Here is a 23,978-nt window from a genome sequence, read left to right on the forward strand (position 1 = left end):
ACACCATGGAATACTATGCAGCCATCAAAAATGATGAGTTCATGTCCTTTGTAGGGACATGGATGAAATTGGAAATCATCATTCTCAGTAAACTATCGCAAGAACAAAAAACCAAACACCGCATATTCTCACTCATAGGTGGGAATTGAACAATGAGAACACATGGACACAGGAAGGAGAACATCACACTTCGGGGACTGTTGTGGAGTGGGGGGAGGGGGGAGGGATAGCATTGGGAGATATACCTGATGCTAGATGACGAGTTAGTGGGTGCAGCGCACCAGCATGGCACGTGTATACATATGTAACTTACCTGCACCTTGCGCACATGTACCATAAAACCTAAAGTATAATAATAATAATAAAAAAGAAAAAAAAAAAACAAACAAAAAAAATGTTAGATCTAAGAATTGATATTCTGTACACACACGTGTGCACATGCACAAGTTCTTCTCTGTGTGTAAGAGCAAGTTTAGCCTTTTGTAGGGTCATGGGAGTGAGTGGAGACTGCAGTGTTATTTGTGGAGAGAGCCAACAAAACTTCCCAGAGGATTTGGTATCTTCTGAAGGGTTTGTTCAAACTTTGCCATGCAGCAAGTTTGAAAATGGCTGCTCCTATCATAAAGAAGTGTCTCTGGGTCTCTTCTAAAAAATAAAAATAAAAATGGCCCTCATATTTTGCCTCATATTTGAATAATATTTTCCCTGGAAATAGAAATTTTGTTTGACATTTATTCTATGTTAGCATATTAAAGATGTAATACCAGTAGACAATAGAATGTCTACTGGTTTCTATAATTTCTGCTGTGTGTTTAATGCAGTATTACTGCATTTCCTTCCTTCACTGCATCTTAGCCTCAAGTTTTGGGTGGATGTGTCCTAATGCTTTCAAATAGCAGGTTTAAAAACAAATTTAGCCTGTTTTTGTAGTTGTTTTAAGACAGAGGGTTGATCAGTTATTAGTTATTAAAATAGCCGGAAGCAGAAGTCTAGGTGGTCATTTTTAAGTAAGGATTAATTCTCCAATTTTGCTAGACATTTTATTTGTTAGGGTAGAGGACTTTGTCTTTTGTAGAATAAAAAGAATAACTTAGTTGCAGCCTTTTCATAATTTGAACATATTTCCATTGTGGTTGAACAATAAAATTGCCTTTTATATTATTTTTATTACACTTTGCATAGGAAGAACATTAAAGTCAAAGATGGTAAGGACAACAGAGATAGAGTTATTCATTATGCCTTATGGCTGCTATATACAATATATCAGTTTGGGGAAGAATGAGACATAGGGAGAATTGAGTCTAAAAAGAAATAAGTTGATGTAAATCTTTAGGGAAAACTGACAGCCCTTTCTTGTAGATAGGATTTTATTCCACAGAAAAATGAGGAGTTACATGAATCATATTAGTTACAGTAAGATCACAAACCATAATCACATTGTGGTTTAGAAGGACACAGCTTTTGTAAAACACAAAGAAAAGGAGAGTAATGTTAAAATTGGTGAAGTTATTGAATAGGCTATTAAAACTGTTGAAGTAAGTGAAAGTTGATTTAGTGCTGAGAAGTATCACTAGAAATAGAAAAGATGAAATGGAGTTACATGATATTTCAGGGAAGTAGGCATTGGGCTTGATTATGAATTGGACATGGAAACGAAAGATATACAAAATGAGGACGGCACTAAATTAGTTAAGTGTTTATTAAATAAAAATAAATTACCTAGATACAAATTATGTTCTTAGAAATTTACATATCAAGAACATTGATCAAAGCTAATTCTGAAACTCTCTTAGCACTCATGAAAGTAATCACTATTGAAGAAGGCTGGATTCATGATATGACATTAGAGGAGAAGGGGGGGTTCTTTCGTAGAAGAAACATATATTTGTATAACAAAATGATGTCTTTGTACTGGACAATGGGTAATGCAGTAGACCCAGGGGAGAAGCACTATGCGTACAGTGGGAACCTGAAGTACTTTCTCTTGGACTCTGGTGGAAGTTATTCTTCACTTCTTTATTTAATGACTCAGCCTCTGATACAAAGCCAGCTAGCACTGGAAATTCATTGGCTACTAAGAATGGCAAAGAATAAGACACATAAAAACTAATAAAAATTATGAAATCTAATTCACTATGTTAATTAATGTGGTAATTCTTGACAAAGGGACTAACATACCAAACTTGACCTGGGGAAGGAGTGAATGTTTTATAATTGTTGGATGTTTGATGAAAGGGCACAGTAATTGTTAGAGAGTACTAAAAAACTTACAGTATATAGGCAAATAAATAGTGATGTTGCTGGTATTAAAATTAATAGTTATTTTGTGAGAAACTTGGAAAATTTTTGTAAAAAGAAAATAGAACAAAAACATTATTATCTTGGCATACAGAGATAATGACCGATAATAGTTTAGAAATAAGCTTTCATATTTTTCCCTAAATTTATCCCAAATAGGCTCAAATCTACTTAGGAATAGAGGCATAATTCTAGGAACAATATGTAGTTTTCATAAAATAAGAAAGTAGTCATTTATTTAGCCATGGAAATGAATGCAATAAAAATACTCTAATTTGAAAACTTCCCTTTTGTTATTTTAATTCAATTAAGTAAAAAGCATATATCTTTATAATAAGAAAACATAATATAAATGTTGTTATTTGAAAATTGGAAGCAGACATTCCTTACTCTAAGTTGGAAGATGAATCTTTCATCATCATTAAATCTGTACAAAATTTTGAGAACTATTTTCCACATAATATTAAATATAGTAACTGTTTTAAAAATCCATGATCGTGTCTATGACTATTGGAAACCAAGAAAAGACTCCTTGGTAATGGCAAAACCCAGAGGAATTAGGATCCCCTATGCCTAAAACAGTAGTCCCTTTCCTGGAGTCATTTCCATTTTCCAGGAATGCTTCCCCATTCACTAACCAGTAACGAGTCATCTCAAATATGGAGGCAAATACACAAGCAAGACTCATTTAACATTTTAGGAATGCTAACACCATAAAATGGGGGTACCACACTTAGCAAACAGAAAAACTGAAACCCAAGGGGAGAGATTTATAAGAGACTAAGAAGAAAAAATTGAAATAAATATAATTTATCTTCTCAGAGATATTTGAAAGATGGTGACATTCAAAAGAAGAAATTGGTGGGGAATTATAAAATTAAAAATTTGATTTTTGAAACAAAAATCTCAATTTGAATAACAATGATTATGGCTGAAGAGAAAATTAGTAGGCTAAAAATAATTAAGCTAAGAGAATCTTTCAAAATATAGCTGAAGAAGATAAAAAGAAAGTTAAATGAAAAGTAACTCTGAGCATTCAATTTCCACATAGCAAGTGATAAATAAGAAAAAACAAGTGATTTACAAATAAAAATATAGAAAGCCATCATAGAAAAAGAAAATACAGATCTGAACTAAATTTTTATTTTCCATACTAAAAGGACAATTTAGTAAACAGAATGAATAAGAAAGGCTACATCCAGATTATATTAGTCTATTTTCATGCTCCTGAAAAAGACATGCAATTTACAAAAGAAAGAGGTCTAATGGACTTACAGTTCCACTTGGCTGGGGAGGCCTCACAATCATGGCAGAAGGCAAGGAGGAGCAAGTCACATTTTACATGGATGGCAGCAGGCAAAGAGAGAGAGCTTGTGCAGGGAAATTCACATTTTTAAAGCATGAGATTTCATGAGAGTTATTCACTATCATGAGAACAGCACAGGAAAGATTGGCCCCCATGATTCAATTATGTCCCACCAGGTCCCTCCCACAACACATGGGAATTATGGGAGCTACAAGATGAGATTTGGGTGGGGACCCAGAGCCAAACCATGTCACAGATACATACAATAAAATATTAAAATTCATTGATAAAATGAAAAGTAAGTGATTGTAGACAAGAAAACTGAAAAGAAATGAGGATTCGATTAATATGCTTCTGCTTGGTTAAGAGGGGGACAAGGAAACAATAAAATCTATAAATATCTGAGGAAAATAGTGTTGATCTAAGAATTATTCATAGAATTATGTAATCATATGTAAAAGGAAATATTGCCAATTTTAATATTTGCAAATGCTCAGAAATTTTACCACCCATAAAGAGTCACAGAAACAGTTACAGAAAGATACAGTCCAGCAAAACTGAAAACAAACCAAAAACCTGTGGAACCCAAGAAGCGATGGCAGGATACAAAACCAGTAAATCTTTTCAATTATAAATGTTTACCGAAAAAAGGCATGATTATTTGTGTATGTGTAATAACACAATGGAACTAAAACAATATTGGTTGAAAGTATGAGAAGATATAATGTAACCAGTAGAAAACTGGCAATGTGTTAGACAAATCAATAGACTAGGGTATAATAGTTTATAAATAGAAACATACAGATATATAAATTTACCACATAATAAAGTTAGCTTTTCAAATGGGGGGAGAAGTGTATCCAATAACTGGCTATGCATTTGGATTTATATATCTATATACTTTCTTCCCATGATCAATACTAATAAATCCTGTGGAAACAAATAGCTATGCATTTGAAGTTATGTATCTTCAATACATAATTCCCCAAATATATTCCAGATGAATTTTAGGCCTTTTGGAAATAAAGATATTCAAAAGAAACTTTGGGAGAATATGTGTACAACTTTGGTTTGGGAAGGCTTTTTATTTAAATATTCAACAAACCATAGCCATAAAATTAATGACTAATAAATTGACTACTTATAAATGTAAGCTTTAAAATAATGAAAGTTATCAAAACAAAGTTAAAAATAGTTCATAAAATGGGAAGAGTATTTAAATGTTTATAATAAATTATATTTGAAATAAACATATCCTACAAATTATTTAAAAAGCAAAAACATACAATCTAATAGAAAAAGAAGCAAATGAACAATTAACAAAAGATAAAATACAAAAGGCCAACAATCATAAAGGAAATCATTCAACCTCACTGATAATCTTAGAAAATCAAAATGAAAATACAATTAGATAAACATTTTGTTAATAATTTCACAGTTTGACAATATCAATTGAGGTGAGGGCACAAGAGAAGGTACTCTCATGGATGAGGATGATTGGTGGTAGTATTAAATGGTATAACCACATTGGAAGACAATTTTGGAGAACTGATTTAGACTGCAGCTCTGATCTACCAATTCCACTTCTTAGTATTCACTTAAGAGAGTTATTCAATATATGACTGGAGTAGCATGTGCAGATGTTTTTAATAAAATATTATTTAGGAAAATGAAAAGATGTGGACTACAATTTTTCTTCAGTAGAGAAGTAAGTAACATGGGCAAATCTCAAAAACAATTTAAATGAAAAGAGTAAGTTGTAAAATGATACATTTCTATCATTTCATGAAAAAAGCTAAAACAAAAAGTGTATACATGTACATATGTGTGTACAAATGTCTGTAATTGTAGAAATGTATTAATCAGTAAACTATTGATCATAGATGGTTACCTCTCACAAGTAAAGTTAAATTGGAAATAGTAAAAACAAAAAGCATAAACATTTTTTAGGTTGTCTAATATTTTATAATGATAATGTATATTTATGTTACTTGTATAATTATAAATAAAATTTAAAATTTTATGTAGTTTTGATATATTCAAAATAGTTTGTAATTAAGCAGCTTGCATGTAACTAGAATGCTGTCATTGTAAATGAATTAGGAAGATTAATACTTGAGAAATAATGAGTTATATTGTCTTAGAAGCTGAATATAATTTTTTCAGAAATGATGGAATGGAATTAAGTCAGTTGTCCTATTGTTTTTTTTTGAGAAATTTAACATGATAATATCTTGAATATAACACCTGATTATAGATTAGTAACAGGAGAAAATACAAATATCTGTGTGTAAAGTAACAATAACTGGAAAAGCTTTTTGTCATCTTCAATTTAACTGATTAAACCTATCTCTTTGACTCCTTTTTCAGCTTTATTGAGGTATAATTGACAAGTAAAAATTGTTTATATTGTACAATTTGATGTTTTGATATACATTGTGAAGTGATCACAATAAGGGCAAAAAGCTAATTAACATATCCATCCTCTCACACAGCTACCATATCCTCTTTTCTCTACTTTTTCTTCCTTTTTTCTTTTTTTTTTCTTTCCTTCTTTCTCTTTGTTTCTGTGGTGAGAACACTTAAGATCTACTCTTTCAGCAAATTTCAAGTATTTGGTAGAGTATTGTTAACTGCAGTCAACATGTTGTACATTAGCTCTCCAGAATTTGTTCATTTTATATTAATGAAAACTTTGTGCCCTTTGGTCAACATCTTTCCTTTCCTCCCTCCCCCAGTTCCTGGCAACCACCGTTCTTACTCTCTGTTTCTATGAGTTTGACTTTTTAGGTTCCAAATATAAATGAGATTATGTTTGTCTTTCTGAGGCTGGTTTATGTCACTTTGTATAATGTCCTCCAGATTCAGCTATGTTATCACAAATAGCAGAGGTTTCTTTTTTTAAGGGCTGAATAATAGTCTATTATATATATGTATGCATATATGTTTTCACACGTATGTATGCATGTATATCACATTTTGTTTATCGGTTCATCCACTGATGGACATTTAGGTTGATTCCATCCCTCTCTTGGCTACTGTGAGTAATGCTGCAATGAACATGGAAGTACAGATCCTGATTTCATTTTCTTTGGCTATATATTCAGAAGCAGGATTGATGGACCACATAGTAGTTCTATTTTTAAGTTTTTGAGGAATCTTCCTATTGCTTTTCATAATGGTTATACTAAGTTACATTTCCACCCGTGTAAATTAGTGTACAAAGTACACTACAAAGTATATACTGTACAAGGGTTCCCTTTTTTTCCACATTCTTGCTAACCTTGTTACCTTTCGTCTTTTTTATAGTAGCCATCCTAATAAGTGTGAGGTGAAATCTCATAATGGCTTTGATATACATTTCCCTGATGATTAGTTATGTTGAGCACCTTTTCATATAGCCAATGGCCATGTATATATGTCTTCTGTTAAAAGATGTCTGTTCAGATTCTTTGCCCATCTCCTTGACTCTTTTTCTTTCCTCATTCAGATTCATATATGCTCACATCTTAAAATGTGTAGATTGATTGACATCTCAGCTTTAGACACTAATATTTTAGCAAATAAAAACAAGAAATCTAAAGGCTAAAATAATAAGTAAAGAGCTTGTTTTTCTCTAAAATTACCATTTTATTTGAAACACAGTTTTTATTTTAAGTATGCCATGACTCATTATCCAATATTGATTGTTGTAATATACCTTGATTTTTTAATGTTTATTTTTCCTTTGCTATTTTATTTTATTTTTGCTTTGGAAAGTTAAAGCAGATATTATGGTATATGAGAAATACATTTTATATTCATCTTCAAGAAATGATCACATCTGATGTTATATTATTCTAAGATGTGAGGTTCTTGCATCTTAAAGCAATGATCCGTGTAATTGAAGGAACAGTAGATTTAGTTTGACGACTAACCTGAGTCAAGGTTTTGCCACTGGAATTACTTAGGTTTACTTTCTAAGTCCCCAGAATGTCTCTTGTATTCTGGGTGATTGATTTAAGAGTTACAGCAGTAAGCACAACCGAGCCACTATTATCCAATTCAAGGACATAGTATATACGTGTGAGTCACCATAAAAATGAATTGATATGTGCAAGGGATGCCAAAAAATGTGTAGTAGTTACCAATTTTTGCATGTATTGGAGCTATTGCAGGATTGTTATTTCTCTTCCAAACACATCCATACAAAGAACATGCTTGTTTTGCTCTCTGTTGCCTCTCTAGTGCCTGGCACAGACTAGGCCCTCAATAAATACTTGTTGAATTAATGAAATAAAGAGCTTAAAATTGTGGAATCAATTTGGTGATCATTAAAATGCAAAATAATTTTCTGGCCAAATCCCAGGATGCTTTATCACTCATATTTTGTTTTATTTTTATTAGAATTTGACACTTGTTATATTATCAATCTGTTTATTGTCTGTTTCCCAGCCAGAATTATGATTGTGAGGGATAATCATATGAAGACAAATATTATAAACCCAGAGATTGTTTCTTTTTTATTTTCTACTGTATCCCAGCCAAAATATTCTGGCATGAAAACATATTCTGAACAAATGAGTAGATGAGGAGCTGAAGACATCTCAACCACAGTAGGGCACAAATAAGTTTGATTCATATAAGCACTCCATCTCTAGTTTGTTTGCTAACCAAAAATTAGTGAGTAGACACAATTGAAAGTGATAATTAATTCTTCTAACACTTATTGATGGGTTGATGGATTTACTCTTTCATCATTCAATATAGGACCAAGATGTAGAATTTAGGGCTCGGTTCCTCATTTAGGACATGGTTCCTCATTTCCTAGAAGGGTTCTGTTAAATATTCAAGTTTAAGAAAGAACTCTTTAGAAATTAGGACCCCTGAACAAACTGATATAGTTCAGCTACAAAATAAATTAATCAGATGGCTTAATGGTTTAATGTTTTCCCTCTGGAGCAAAAGAATATTTTGACTACAGTTTTATTTGAACCAGCTAGGTATTACGGGGAGTATGAGAAGAATAAATGATATTTAATTTCACTTCTATTTATGTAACACATGTAAAACCAAAACTGATCATTTATGGTTTAAGTAGTTCAAAAATTGTTTTTCCTTTTTGTTATCCTGTTCCTGAGTATTCATACACGCAATTACCCAGTTTCTTTAGGAAACTGAGCCATCGTGTAAGCTACAGTAAATCTGTTCTGAGCTAAACTTCATGTATTTTAAAATTAATTCTATTCATGCAAACACTTATAAAAACAATATTTTAACAAGTGCAATGCCATTTAAGTCGAATTATGTAGGGAATTGAAGGTAGAGTTTTTAAAAAATATTTTAAAAAGTGATTTAATAAAATGAACCAAAGTACATAGAAATAACCACCTATAAAGCAGACACTGTGAAAGAAGCTTGGGAATAAGAAAAGTTACATTAATTATAGTATTTTAGTACATGGGCAAAACAAAATGATAATATCATTTTAGAATTACACATCACAATGGAAAATGATGTTGAAGAGGACATTTCCTTTTACCAAAATTCATAGGTATTATCCAAAGTTGAGGACAAAATATCAAGTACCTCACATTCTAGAGAGAAATGAACTCAACTGGAACCCCACCAGTTCTTCCACACCCCAGCATCACTTTAGCCCTCACCCCCTTAGCCCTCCCCTATGTGACAGGAAACGAAGGAGTAGAGAAGGAATGGGATAAACAATCAGCCATTACTGTCATGGGACTTGGACTTGGATGTAAAAAATCTATAGTTTTTGCTTTTTCATTCCTTCTCCAGGAAGAATGGGTGTCTTGTGGCTCCAAGAGAATTACGCATGGAGTTTAGGCATGAAACTGCCTTTCCATTCTGTATTTGCTATGTGTGACATTGCTGAGCGGCTCTCCATGCCTATTGGAGAAAAGAGGAGAAAGAGTCAGATATGGCAGAGTGGAAAGAAGACACCAGGGATGCAGTCTGAATTTTCATATTTAATGTGTAATAACGTGTGGGTTTAATCTGGTTTACGTGGTTAACACTGAAGATAGCCAAACCTAAATCAGTGGTTTTTTAGGGAGGGACATCACAGCAGCAAAAACTGTTATAACAAAAACCTAAGAAAAGAGAAATGAAATCAGTGTACTTACAGCTGCATTCACCATCATGTCAATTTAATGTGGTAATTCCAACAAAGCAGCTAATACATCAAACTTGATTGGTGGAAGGGAGTGACTGTTTTATAACTGTTTCATGGCTTATAAAAGAGCATTGTAATTGCGAGGTACTCCTAAAATCTTACAGTTTATGGAGAAACAGTTGCATGATAATTTTGCTTGTATTAAAAGTAACATATTGTATTGCCTCCAATTTCCTACTAGGCTAGCTTGGCTTCTTTAGTTGGTGGTCTCAAATAGTATTCCAAGAAAATAATAGGAATACTACAAAGTGTCTTAAGTCCTAGCAATTAGAAGTATTATGACATCCCTTCTGCTTTATTCTACTGGACAACTGCCATCCCAGATTCAAAGAGAGGAGGAAATAGACTCCATTTCTTATGGGAATGACAAAAATCACATTGTCTAGTGGGTACACACTGGATTGGGAGACATCTGTGGCCACATTTTGAAATCTACCGTAGGTAACAAAACAATTAGCTGAGAACAACTAACATGGGCATACTTTTCATCAACACTCTAAAAGAAACACAAAGTAGAGCATGGGTATTGATTTCCAGTTCCTTTTCACTAAAAGGCTGCTAAAATTGCTTGACCAACTATGACTAAAGACAGTATTTTTGTAATAATGGAGTTTGTATTTCTCTTTTTGCATTGTCCAGGTTCTGTTCATTGTCTATGTCCATTTTCCATTATAAGCTTTACACTTTATCCTTAGGATAACAAAAAATAGTTATTATTACTTCCTTTTAAAAGATAAGGAATCAAAGATTTAAAAAGGCTAAGTAATTTGCTAAGCCATATAGCTGGTGAGTAGTGGAGCTGGAATCCAAACCCAGATAACCTGCCCCAAGTCTGTGCTCTTAACCACCATGGTTACTGCCTATTTGATTAATTTGGGGTTCTATTTTCACTCTCTTGTAGATTAGAATACAGCTTGCTTATATCAGAGATTTTATTTTTGGCCTCTGCTAATGCACTTGTTCAAAATTCATACTTAAAATAACATCTTAATCAGTGTGAAGTAGTCAATGTCTGGCATAATTAATCTGCTTCAGCCATTAGTGGGATTTGTCTGGTCTGTGTTGTATAGACTGGATAGTGAGTTATCCAGACCAAAATGTCTGAAACAGTCATCCACCAGGGCCATCGACTCAGGCAGTGTGAGATGGAAAAAAACATAGGTTTCATAGTAGAAGAAGACACAGGTTGGGACCAGACTCCAGGGTTTCAAATTCTAGTTCTGCTACCTACTAGCTGGGATACTTCAGGCATGATACTTAATCACTGGGGATAATAATATATTCTACTTGATAGTATGATTACGAAGATTAATGAGTTCATATTTGTAGAAATGCTTGGAACTCTATCTTTGTGCCTTTTAAACAATTTAAAAAAAATGTATTTACTCAGACCACATAGCCAGGGCAAGAGATGTGTCTGGGCACTCAGTACATCTGAAGTGTCTGGGGTGGTCAGATATTAATCCAAACATAGGTTTTATTTATCCCATTATCCAATTTGTTCAACCTATTGAAAATACTGATCTTCCATTTGAGAGTTGTCTTTGGTTCAACTGAACTAGATATGGGATTGGGGGATGATTGTGTCCTGCATTTTACCTCCCAAAGAGTAGAAAAGGTATTTTTTGTCCTCATCCATACCCAGTATTAACCACAGTGGGTTTCAGAAATTAAAAGGGAAAACTTTCCTCACCTAGCCCCAGCCTGGTCCCTGAGTGACCTGGGTGACAGCAGCCCCTTGACCTATCACATCTCATCAGCATCTCATACTTACAAAGTTCTACCCATGGATGACAGATGATCAACCCAGTGATCATGGTAGTCTAATCAGCCTCCCTTTTCTGCACCTCTGGACCTTTGCACAATGAGCACTAGGCTGAGGTAGTTCAAGTGATCTGAACTTCATTAGAAAACATGGGGCTAGGCGTGGTGGCTCACGCCTGTAATCCCAGCACTGGGAGGCCGAGGCGGGCAGATTACTTGAGGTCAGGAGTTTGAGACCAGCCTGGCCAACATGGTGAAACCCCATCTCCACTAAAAATACAAAAAATTAGCTAGGTGTGGTGGCATGCACCTGTAATCCCAGCTACTGGGGAGGCTAAGGCAGGACAATCGCTGGAACCTGGGAGGCAGAGGTTGCAGTGAGCCAGGATGACACCACTGCACTCCAGTCTTGGTGACAGAGCGAGCTCCATCTCAAAAAAAAAAAAAAAAAAAAAAAAGAAAAAAAGAAAATGTGGTTCTCTGGCCTTCACTGGCTCTTAAAATTGGAAGTTATTTTATATTACTAAATATCTCTTTCCTCAACTGTACAACAGGGATGATAATAAAACAGTACCTAATCTCAGTACCTAGTGTATCGTTAGCTCTCATTAAATGGTAGCTATTCTCATTTATTGGATATATAGTACATGCTTCAGTTATTTCTCTAAAGCTCAAAGGGCCTAGTTCTCATGGGATATATGCCTATTTCTTGGAAAATGTATCCATGTATAAACCATATAATATTGTGCTTTGGAAAAGTACATGAGAAAAGTAAAATTTTTACACAATTCAACTTTAGGAAAATACAATGTTTCATATAGAAAAAATTTAGATCATTTATAATTAGAAGGGCTACTAATTTTAAATTTTAAATTTCAAAGCTCATATATTAACCATAAAATATATATCATAGTGTAAGTTAAATGTACCATTATAAAGCCTCTATTTTAATTCATAAAGTTCAATTTTTATTGCTGCCTTTTGATTTATTAAAAAGGTGGTTGCTTTATTTACCCAGTATTGATCTAATATAAACTTCCTAAGCTTCATTCTCTTATCAACCAAAAAGTTCTGACTTATGGAATGTTAAGATAATCCATTAAAAAATAAAAATACAATGCATGAATGGACAAAAGAAATGTATATATACACAATGGAATACTATTCAGCCATAAAAAAATAAAATTCTCTAATTTATAGCAACATGGATGAGCCAGTAGGATATTATGTTAAGTGAGATAAACCAGACACAGAAAGACAAATACCATAGGATCTCACTCATGTGTAATCTAAAATAGTTGATCTCATAAAAGTAGTGTATAAAACAATGGTTACCAGAGACTGGGAAGGGAAGGAAAGAGGAGTAAAGCAGAAAGGTTTATTAATGTGTAATACAAAGTTACAGTTGGAAAGGAAGAATAAATTCTGGTGTTTTGTTGCACAGTAGGGTGACCATAGTTAACAATAATGCCTTGTGTGTGTTTGAAGACAGCTAGAAGAGAAGATTTTGAATGTTGCCACCACAAATAAATGATAAATATTTGTGGTATTGGATATACTAACTGCCCTGATTTGATCGTCACACAACATATATGTTTATCAAAACATCACAATGTACCTCATAAATATGTACAATTATTGAGTTAATTAAAAAGAAAAATAATTTAAAAATAAAAAAGCCTGAGATTTGAGCTGCTTACAAATAAATGTTATGACATTACATTTTCATTATCACATTTTGACTCTAATACGAAACTGTCAATTCCACAGCATTTAAGAGCATTTGTTTAATGTCAATAGCAGAATTCACAAAACTGACAATTTATCTCACTCTCTTGCTCTCTTTATGTTAAATAGATCAAAATCATGACCAAGAGTCCGAGAAAATGTGTTGTTTATATTTAATAGAGTCCAGTACAACTAGAATTTATTCTTAGAAAAATTCAAATTCTTCAGAAAATTTGAAATGTCAACTCTAGATCCTAAGATAAAAATTCATACTAACTTGAATTTGGTTCAAAAATAAAAATATATCCCTGTTAGAATTATTCGTTGATTGCTTGGAGAGATTTCAAATATTTGACAGTAGGATTAGACAATCCATCATTTTAGAACTGGCGTAAGTCTTTGCATTTTAGCTAAAATATTCATGGTTTTAGAAAGATTTAGTATCGTCTTAGTTAACATTACCTTCAGAATTCATAATTAGCATTGAGTTTAAATATTTATTACAAATGGGATAAGAGTTCCATATCACTCCTTGGTGAAATAATACAAAAATTAGTGTATCCATGTCATCACTCTGCCAGCTGCTATTGTTTGAGCGTCCCCTCCAAAACTCACATTGGAAACTTAATTCCTAGTGTGGCAAATTTGGGAAGTAGAACCCTTACAAAGTGAGGTCTAGTTGGAGGTGTTTGGATTAGGGGGCTCTGCTTTCCTGGGCTGCTTGGTATCATTCTCATAGCAGTGAGTTCTCCCTCTCACAAGATTGGATTAGTTTTCGTGGGTATCTATTAGTTGCTATGAGAGTGGGTTGTAATAAAGCAAGGACACTCCTTGTGTTTTGTCTGTTTGCACTTGTCTGCTTCCCGTTTGACCTTCTGGGATGGCAGCACAAAGACCTTCACCAGAAGCCAAGCAGATGCTGGTGCCCTGCTTTTGGACTTTCCAGACACCAGAATCACAAGCTAAACAAACCTCTTTTCTACACAAATTATTCAGCATCAGGTATTTTGTTATACCAACACAAAACAGACAAGACAAAGACACCACCTACAGAAAACAGTATATAAAGAAATCAAGTCTCACAATGTTCAAGTTAGCTTATAACATCTGGCTTTGATTTTTTCATGAAATAAATATTTATAGAGAACCTTCTGTGTGAAACTTAGAAGAACATTTGATCTTCTCCATTTCTGTTTACTTCTTGAGTTTTGTGGACAGAATATTACTGTTAACAGCTGTTCAGAGAAAACAAGATTAAGAGTCAAAATGTTAGAGAATCTTAGATTTTAAAAAGCAACAAGATTTGTTTACGGCGAAATTGCTTGTTCTTTTATAAAATTCTTTAAGAAGAGGATTCAAGATGTTATAAAATTTCCCAAATATAAATGGCCATGGGCCCCTTACCTCCCATCCTAGTAATATTTATTAATATGTTAATCAACATTATAGTGTTGTGAAATCTGTTCCTGAAAAGTCATCTTTTCCAATCTGCTTTTCTCGTGGAGTGGGTGACTGCAGACCATTAAATTTAAGTTTTCCTCAAGGACAATATTAGATTTATTTTGGAATTAAACATAGATTTTTTCCACTTCAAACAGATTTTTTTCTACTAAATGTTATTTTTTCCATCCAAGTGCAGGCTTTTTCTAGGATCCTGCCATCTAAAGGATCTTGAAATGAATAACCTGATATTATCTAATTCGATTTAATTTGGTTTTACTGCTTAAAATATGTTATATTTTTCTAAACTCTCAAAGAGTTAGATAAATTCCTTTAATAAAAGCTCAACAATCTCCTTATGTAAAAATTCTTTATAAAATATCATGAATAATTAGTACTAACTATAATCTATTATATTCATAAGCATATATATACATACGTATATATTTACTTCAGATGGTCAGGAAGTCTTCTGTATTTGTGGGTTTGTGTTTATGGTTTCAGAAATTTATATCAGAAAAAATATGAATAATTAGTACTAACTATAATCTATTATATTCATAAGCATATATATACATACGTATATATTTACTTCAGATGGTCAGGAAGTCTTCTGTATTTGTGGATTTGTGTTTATGGTTTCAGAAATTTATATCAGGGTCTGCTCACCCTTATTCTTTTTCTTATTGTTTTTGTTTTTATTGATATTATGCTCCTCTCTTGCCATAATGTGATAAATTTTAAAGTGTTTATTATTTATTCATACTATCAATCATGTAACTAAAACTTAATGTTAAGTATATGTAGTTGAGAGGGAGAAATATTTTCATAGTGGGGACAGAACAATATTTAAAATTACATTATGAGAAAGGCTCCTAAATTGTCTTCTATGTGAACAAAAGTACAGAAAATTAAATAAACAGGTAGTGTCAATTTCATTAGAATTCTCCTTTGTACATAAGTCAAAGTTTTGTTTCAATATGATAAAATTACTATGACAAATTCTTTGTCATGAAATATAGGTTCATCTTATCTTCTACATTTTTTACCTAACATATTAAAACTTTTTATTTAAGTAAGTGTGAATTATGATGTTACCTTGATATCCTTGATATTAGTTAGCTTTATTTAATGAGTGGTGGTAAGAAATGAGTTCTTATTAAAATGGAAGAAACTTTGATTCATAAGTAATAAAAGAATGCCTGGAAATTGACAGTTTGAAACAGGCAAGTCTGTAATGATCCAGTCTAGATTATTTTAATTGGCTAGACCTTTGTTACTCTAGTCAATCCCAATAAAGAGTTGATAAGTTACAACAATATGAAACTCTATACAATATCCACATCATCACAGGAGGATTGAGGTTTGGTGGAATCAGAAGCTTATACAATTTGGAGGAGTAATTTTTAATAAAATCTTAAAAATACAGTAGTGCAAAATTGCTAGACATTTCTTACCAGTTGCCTATTCCAGTGAGAGGTCTTGCAGTTTAAGTTTCAACAGGTTTATGATAAATAAGCCTTTCTATATTATTCAGATGTCAAGAATATCTGCTGAAAAGGCATCACAATCAAGGACAAGAGAGCTTTGCCATTTCTGAGATGAATCGTTCTGGATTTTGATTTCATTACAACATAGGCAAGTGTGCATTACATAAAATTATCTTTAAGATTTCTTTTGATTGAAGAATTTCTATTTTTAAGTGGAAAATTTATTACTTCTGGAGCAAGGCATTCTCCAGGCTAATGTGGAAAAGCGAGTGAATCTTGTTAATTTATTTTGGTACCCTAATTTACATGATTATTTCCTGCCCTCTAAGTTATATTTGTTTTCACAGAGCAAAATACATGTTGACTGTTCTCAGATGCCTCAACTTGTTAAAATACGTTGTTCTTGTTTTACAGTAATAGTCATTATATTTTCTAAGTCAGGATCCTGAGTACTAGCTCCAGATCATTAGGGGGAGGTGGGGATCTTATAGCAGAGAAGAGAAAAAAGGAAGAATAGGAACCCATTCCCATCATCTGCCTTCTCTTCTTCAGCAAATCTTAGAATTGAAAGCTTGACCTACTAACTGAGACATTAATATCATATCTTTGAAAGTTGAAATGATAAGTTCCTATCATTTAGCTTCCACTTATAAGTGAGAACATGCAGTATTTGATTTAGTTTGCTAAGGATAATGGCCTCCAGCTCCATCCATATTCTTGCAAAAGACACGATCTTGTTCTTTTTTATGGCTACATAGTATTCCATGGTGTATATGTACCACAATTTCTTTATCCAATCTGTCACCGATGGACATTTAGGTTGATTCTATGTCTTTGCTATTGTGAATAATGGTGTAATGAACATTCATGTGCGTGTATCTTCATGGTAGAATGATTTATATTCTTCTGGGTATATACCCAGTAATGAGATTGATGAGTCAAATGGTAATTCTGCTTTTAGCTCTTTGAGAAATCACCATACTGCTTTCCACAATGCAGATGCTAGGGTCTACTTGAGGAGGGAGTTGGGAGAAGGGAGAGGAGCAGAAAAGATAACTATTGGGTACTGGGCTTAATACCTGGGTGATGAAATAATATGTACAACAAACCCCCATGAGACATGTCTACCTGTGTAATAAACCTTCACATGTACCCCCAAGCCTAAAACAAAAGTTAAGTAAAAAAGAAAGCTGAAACGATAATTAAGTTGTGTGGGTAAGCAGAGTTTTGTTTTTTTAGCACCAGATCAGTTAATATAGAATAGACATGAATATCATTGACATGTGAACATATTTATAGGACTATTTTCCCACAGTCGATAAAAGAGAGAGTCTCTTTCCTTTCATTTTCTATTTATATATGAAAATATATAGAGAAAAATTATTCAGAGATGGACCAAAATTTTATCTTTGTGTGGTGCCTATTTGTAATCATTTTAAACAACTTAAAAACTGTAAGACTTTTTATTTTTGAAAGTCTTCATTAAAAATATTATGCTAATCCTAATAGATTAGGAGTTCAGTGGAGAGAAAAAGTATGTGTGTTCTTAAAACATACACAAGTGATTAATATCAAGTAGCCATATTAATTAAATTTTTATTGAAAAAAATGATTTCAAATGTACAGAGCATTATCACTGTTCAAAATGTATATTGGCAGCAATAAGCCTATGTTTTCTTCTGTGATCAAAATACAAAATAAAATAAATGTGATAACATTAACCATGGCTTATATGTAAAAAGGGAACTATTATTCATACTTCTACCACCTATTTCAGCCCTAACCATTAACATTTATGCTTCAATTAATTTGTCAAAAGTGGGTCACCCCATATATATATATGCATTTGTGTGTCCAAAATTTTATATACTATATGTGAATGTAAATCTCTTACAAATTTTCTAAAATAGGAAAAAAAAGAAATAAAATATCATTAATCTCCAGCAGCTCTCCATTTTGTGAACAGAAGAGTTAATATATAGGATTAGCAATAGCCAAACACTGTCTTTTATACACACAAGTATATAAAGCAAAGTACTCTTAAAGAAAAATCAAGCATTGTACTGAAATAGCCTTCCAATTTTACTACAATGCATTTTTTTTGTGCGATAGATTGGACTATTTCACATAGATTAAATTTGACAGGATACCAGACTATTGCCATATTTTTACTTTTAATTCAGTACCCTTTTTGATAAATGTGAGGCAGAAAATATATATTTTTGGGTTTTTTTCTGATGGGGAAAGCAAATTGAATAATATTTCAAAACTCTGCCATGACTGTGTATCTGGCTTACATTATTTTATAGATAGCTGGAAGGTATTTTAGCCTTGACATTTCACTTGTCCTGAAAATAGTGATGATACATGGACCAGCACTACATAGAGATCCCATTTTTCTTTCCGAAAGTGCAGTGTGATTAGCCTTTTTATCCTCCCAAGACTGCTACCTAGGTAGGCTCTCATGTCAAAGCCAATGCAGCTTTGATGAAGCAGCATCTCAAGATACTATGGTTTAAATTCAGGGCAGCAGTTGGGAATGGATTGTTTACTGGTCTTATTGTTCACTCAGATTTGTCCTTGTCTCATACAGGGATTGCAAAGGATTTTTTTTTTTTTTTTTTGAGATGGAGTTTTGCTCTTGGTTGCCCAGGCTGGAGTGCAGTGGTGCAATCTTGGCTCACTGCAACCTCCCCCTCCCGGGTTCAAGCAATTCTCCTGTCTCGGCCTCCCGTGTAGCTGGGATTATAGGCACCTGCCATCATGACTGGCTAATTTTTGTATTTTTGGTAGAGACAGGGTTTTACCATGTTGGCCAGGCTGGTCTCGAACTCCTGACCTCAAGTGATCTGCCCGCCTTGGCCTCCCAAAGTGCTGGGATTACAGGAATGAGCCATGGCACCTGGCCAAAAAGGATCTTTTAGCTGAACTCTGCATACTGTTTATGGCCTTTGGAGACAGAAGAAATCCAAAGAGGATACATTCGGGGCAAGGGGAATGAAGGGAGCTGGGAAAGAAGCGACAGTTTGTTTCTACCCTGGCATCATGGAAGTTCCCGGGCACATATGCCACTCTGTCAAGGTGAAAATATAGTTATTCCTGCAAACATTAAGAAAGATTTCAAAATAAAACTCTCAGATATGCAAAACTTTAAAAGGACAGAGTCAATCAAATAGGTCTGAGAATAAGCAGAATTAATGTCAGTTAAGGCCATTTCCCTCTGAATAATGGTGAGAGCACTTGGTGGAGAAGTCTAGGTATAACTGACTCTCAGCATTTGTATCCACATATCATTATTGATTTATAACTTTCCCTGGTCTATCTAAGTCCTACAATCTGCCTATGTTAGTAATCCCTGCCTAAACTGGCACAGCTCACTCTGGCCCGTGGCAGCATGGCACATTCATCTTTGGGGCCCAATCTGTTCTGAAGATAACAGAAGGGACCCCACTACACTTTAACAGATTACTCAAAGGGATTCTATCCCCGTAAGCTTCTTCACATCGAAAAATGAGATAATGGCAATTCATCTAACAGGAATACAATTCTTTGGGCCTGCAGGCAGCAAAATAATCACAAAAATCAATGAGAAGGAAGCTAAGAATCCCACTGGACCCAATAGGTAAAACAGAAGAAGTCTCATTATGTTCATGAAACATTAATTTGTATCTGTTTTTTTCATTTGCATCATATCTGGGGAAAGGTAAGTAATCCACACATTATTTTAATTTTAATGTTTTTTTTTTTTTTAGATAGGGCTGTGCTCTGTCACACATGCTGGAGTGCAGTTGCATGATCATGGGTCACTGCAGCCTTAACTTCCTGGGCTCAAGCAATCCCCCTGCCTCAGCCTCTCAAGTAGCTGAGACCACAGGTACATGTGCCACCACACCCAGCTAATATTTTTCTTTCTTTTATTTTTTATTGTAAAGATAGGGTCTCACTATGTTACCGAGGCTGATCTTGAACTTCTGGGCTCAAGCAATCCTCCTGCTTTGCTCTCCCCAAGTACTGAGATTGCAGGCATGAGATATCATGCCCAGCCTCTTATTTTTAATTTTTAAAAATCTGATCAAACAGGAGCTGAGATCTGCTTCTATGAAATGGAAGAGTGGTGGTCAAAGAAGCAGTCGTTGTACTAATTAATGGCTTGAAAGGATTGCGCTTTTCTGTCATCTCCATTAACCCTCCCCACCCACCATTAAATAAAACAAATCAAAAACAAAAGCAAACAACCCTCAGTAAATTTTCCATTTACTGAGTTTTACTCAGTAAAAAAAAATCCATTTACTCGGTAAAAAAAAATCAACCCTCAGTAAATTTTCCATTTAGGTTAAATTTTGCCATGCAATGTTTTAAAACACATGTTTTAGTCTCTCATATAACTCCCTGATACACACACACACACACACAAACACACACACACACACACACACACACACCTCTCCTACCAAGAAAAATGGAGGCAGCAGGACTGGAAGAAGAGACAGGACTTCACTTACCTTGGTGGCTACTGTGTCCAATCTTCCTGGCTCCTTCTTCCTCCTTTTTCTTGTCGGCATTCGTAAATTAAGGCATGCAGAAGACATCTGGTATGATTACCCTAGGATTCCTTGTATTATCACAAAATTCCCTTTCAGGTTTCCAAGGGATGATCCAGTTTGCATATTAACCATGATTATACAAATAAATAGAACACATTGTGAAACAATTTGAAGTATTTGCTCAGAATGAACAATATCCTTTACTCAGTAGGTGACGTGTATTGGTTGACGTTACATAACAAATATTTTAATAAGAGAGTGCTTTTTCCCACCCCACCCTTCATTGCACATAGTTTCTTTCTGCTGCAAACTCCTCTCAGCAGTGGCTAGTTGTAAACTGAAGGCTAAGATGTCTGCAAGAAGCTGAGATTCTTAGCACTGTGGAATGTAGGCTGTGGGGTGAATGGCAAGATAGATGTAACAAAGTATAGAGAAGAAGGAGAATTTCTCTGCCTGGCTAGGACATGTCATATATTTAATGGAGAAAGCAGTCCACATAAAAAACACGTCTACACATAAGGTGTGATTTAAATGGCTAAGTTTAAATGAAGACAGTCTGTGCCTCATATTGATTTTTAAGTTATTCTTTGTCCTGTTAATTGAAATATTATTATTTGGATATATAATTCTCTTATTAACAGCAGCTATGAGAAAAACTTTAGCATGAATTGTTCATGTGGTGTGCACATATGAAGGAATTTTTAAATTGTCACTGGGTTTTGTCATATTTCAGAAAAAAAGTAGCAAATCGCTCCTTCAAAGAAGAAACTTGACATTATCAAGGATGTTGTTCCCATGGCATCATTGACTTTATCCAATGGCAGCAGCTTAAAATTTCCATAGAAACTGGATCTGACAATGACTGCTAAAAGTGCAGTCCCCCATAGCAATATCAGTTGAATTGAAAAGGAAGCGTAAATTGTCTTATCAAAATCTTTTCCCACAGAGTCCATATTCTCACACTGTCCTCTGCTATTTTATTAAATATTGACTTGCTGCCCAAAGGAGTGGCTTTGTAAGAAGGCTTGAGAGATATAATAGTAATACCAATGATTTAGGTGTAAAATAAAGAAAAAATTATAGTGCTTATTTCATTGGTTAGAGATAAATGTATGTAAGTCTTCCAGCAGAGAAGTTTCCAAATCACTGATTTTTTCCTTCCTTCTTTACTTCTTTTTCATTTATTTTTTTCTCCCTTCATTCCTCCTATCCTTCATTCTTTTTTTCTTTCCTTTCTTTCTTCTTTTCTTCCTTTCTCCTTGTCTCTCTCTTCCCCCCTCTTCCTAGCCTTTTTTCTTTCTATACATCCATCTTTCCTCTCTTCCTTAGATATGTTTCCCTTTCCATATTTTGAAAGCATCCAGGATTAAGTCCTGTGCTAACTAAAGAACCAACAATTTCTTTATCTTCTTCTCTCATTTCTTAACTTGATCTAGTTTATACCTATCTAGTAATGAGTAATCTGTGGCTACAAGAAAAATAACAAGTTCAAATCCCTTCTAAGGTAACTGAGAGATCCCTGTGCGCACACCTATAAAGACACAGCCCTCTGCCATGTTCCTCAACTTTGTACCATTCAACAGAAAAACTCCCAGGAAGAACAGCAGCTCAGAATTTTTCTAGTAAGCTCTTTGATAGGAAAGCCAAGATGTCCTTTTCCTGTTTTCATAATGGGCTATTGTTTCTGCCTTTCCTCTAAGGGTGTCAGGCAGGGAGATAAAACTCTGGAGGGAAGACTGGATGCAGGCATCTGACTAATAACTTGAGTCAGAAATAGGAAAAAAAATAGTTCCTTATTTTATTTCCATCCGCCTTACCTCATTTATTTGTTATCCATTTATATAAGATATTAACTAAGTGCCAATATTTCGTCACATCCCCACATAATGCCACTTATCTGTTACTTTGCATTCTTGATTAATATGCTTCACTTGGATTTCTCTGATAGCCCTTACTTGTTGTCTTTTTCTCATCATCAACCCTTTTCTTCAACCCACCCTACAAATCTGTAGCCAGGTCAAGCTTGCTATAGGGCTGTTTGGATGCTGTTATTTCCATTCTCATGAACTTCCAGAATCTTCCCAGTTTTATATAATAAAATCCAAACCTTTTAGCCTTCAATTCAGGGTCTTATAATCTGGGTCCAACAATTCTACTTTTGTAATACCTTATACGTAAGCAAGACCAAGCTATGTGTTTGTTCTCCTTGTCCTCTTTTTCTCTTCCTGTCCGCATGCTATGCTCTCTAAGTGCTGATTGACTCACTGATCTTTTTGTCCTTCTTCCTTTACTCAACTGTGAAGCTTCCCTTCATCTTCCCTTTTCTGCTCTCCAGCAGGAATTCACTTCTAGCTCTTCTACAACCCGTGGAATTTCATCTCTTCTGTAACCTTTTGCATTTTTAAGTTTATAGTTATGAGTATTTGCATACATCACTTATTTGCCGTTTTAGAATGTATGCTCCTTGAGAGCAGAGAGCACCATTGAATATCCTTTATAGTTCAACAGCATACTTCATAGTCTTCAACTGAGTAAATGGATGTATGTGCTGCAACACCACTCTCTATCAGTTTTAGAAAGACATACTTAATAATAAGCCTATTGCTAATTTCAGCTATAATGGGTGATATTATGGTCCAGTAAGAGCCTTTTGTATCAAGACTTTAAAAATTTTTCTTGCTACGTAGGCAGTGGCTGTTCCATCAGTCCCAGCAAGATCAGAACCTCTGGAGAATCATAACCTTCCTTCGGTACACAAACTGTTGTCCATTAGCATCTTACTGCCTGTAATGATGCTTACCAATCAAATTAAGAAATGTACTCCTAACCCAAGACAACGATACCTTTTACTCCTTATTCCTAACAGTCTTCTTTGAATATGTTTTTAAAAATTCACGAGTTTCCAAAATCAAAGTGTATTAAAAAGTATATAATGCAAAGTCTCCTTGTCACTCTATTTGTCATGTGCCCAGTTGCCAGTACACTACTAAATAGATATTCCTGTGTTAGATTCTTGGGGATCTTCCTATAGAGCTTTTTAATGTAAATGTTATTATGTATATTTAAGATATGTAGCATGATGTTGTGGGATACATGTAGATAGTAAAATGATTACTCTAATGCAACAAATTAAAATATCTGTCATTTCATATAGCTGCTCGATTGTGTATGTGTGTGGCAAGGGCAGCTAATATCTACTAATTTAGCAAAACTCCTAAATACAAGGCAAT

At 34.0% G+C, this 23,978-nt stretch overlaps 1 long non-coding RNA gene across 1 annotated transcript in view; it reads right to left on the reverse strand.

The window, feature by feature from the left end:
• Positions 1 to 20,971, reverse strand: part of LOC134761421 (uncharacterized) — an 85,148-nt gene extending 64,177 nt beyond the window's left edge. Inside the window, exon 1 of the long non-coding RNA XR_010140016.1 lies at positions 20,707 to 20,971. This is a non-coding gene — a long non-coding RNA (uncharacterized LOC134761421). The remainder of the gene's footprint in view (positions 1 to 20,706) is intronic.
• Positions 20,972 to 23,978: the final 3,007 nt, after the last annotated feature.

This window comes from Pongo abelii, chromosome 4 (assembly GCF_028885655.2).
Source record: "Pongo abelii isolate AG06213 chromosome 4, NHGRI_mPonAbe1-v2.0_pri, whole genome shotgun sequence".
In the NCBI taxonomy this organism is placed as follows: Eukaryota; Metazoa; Chordata; class Mammalia; order Primates; family Hominidae; genus Pongo; species Pongo abelii.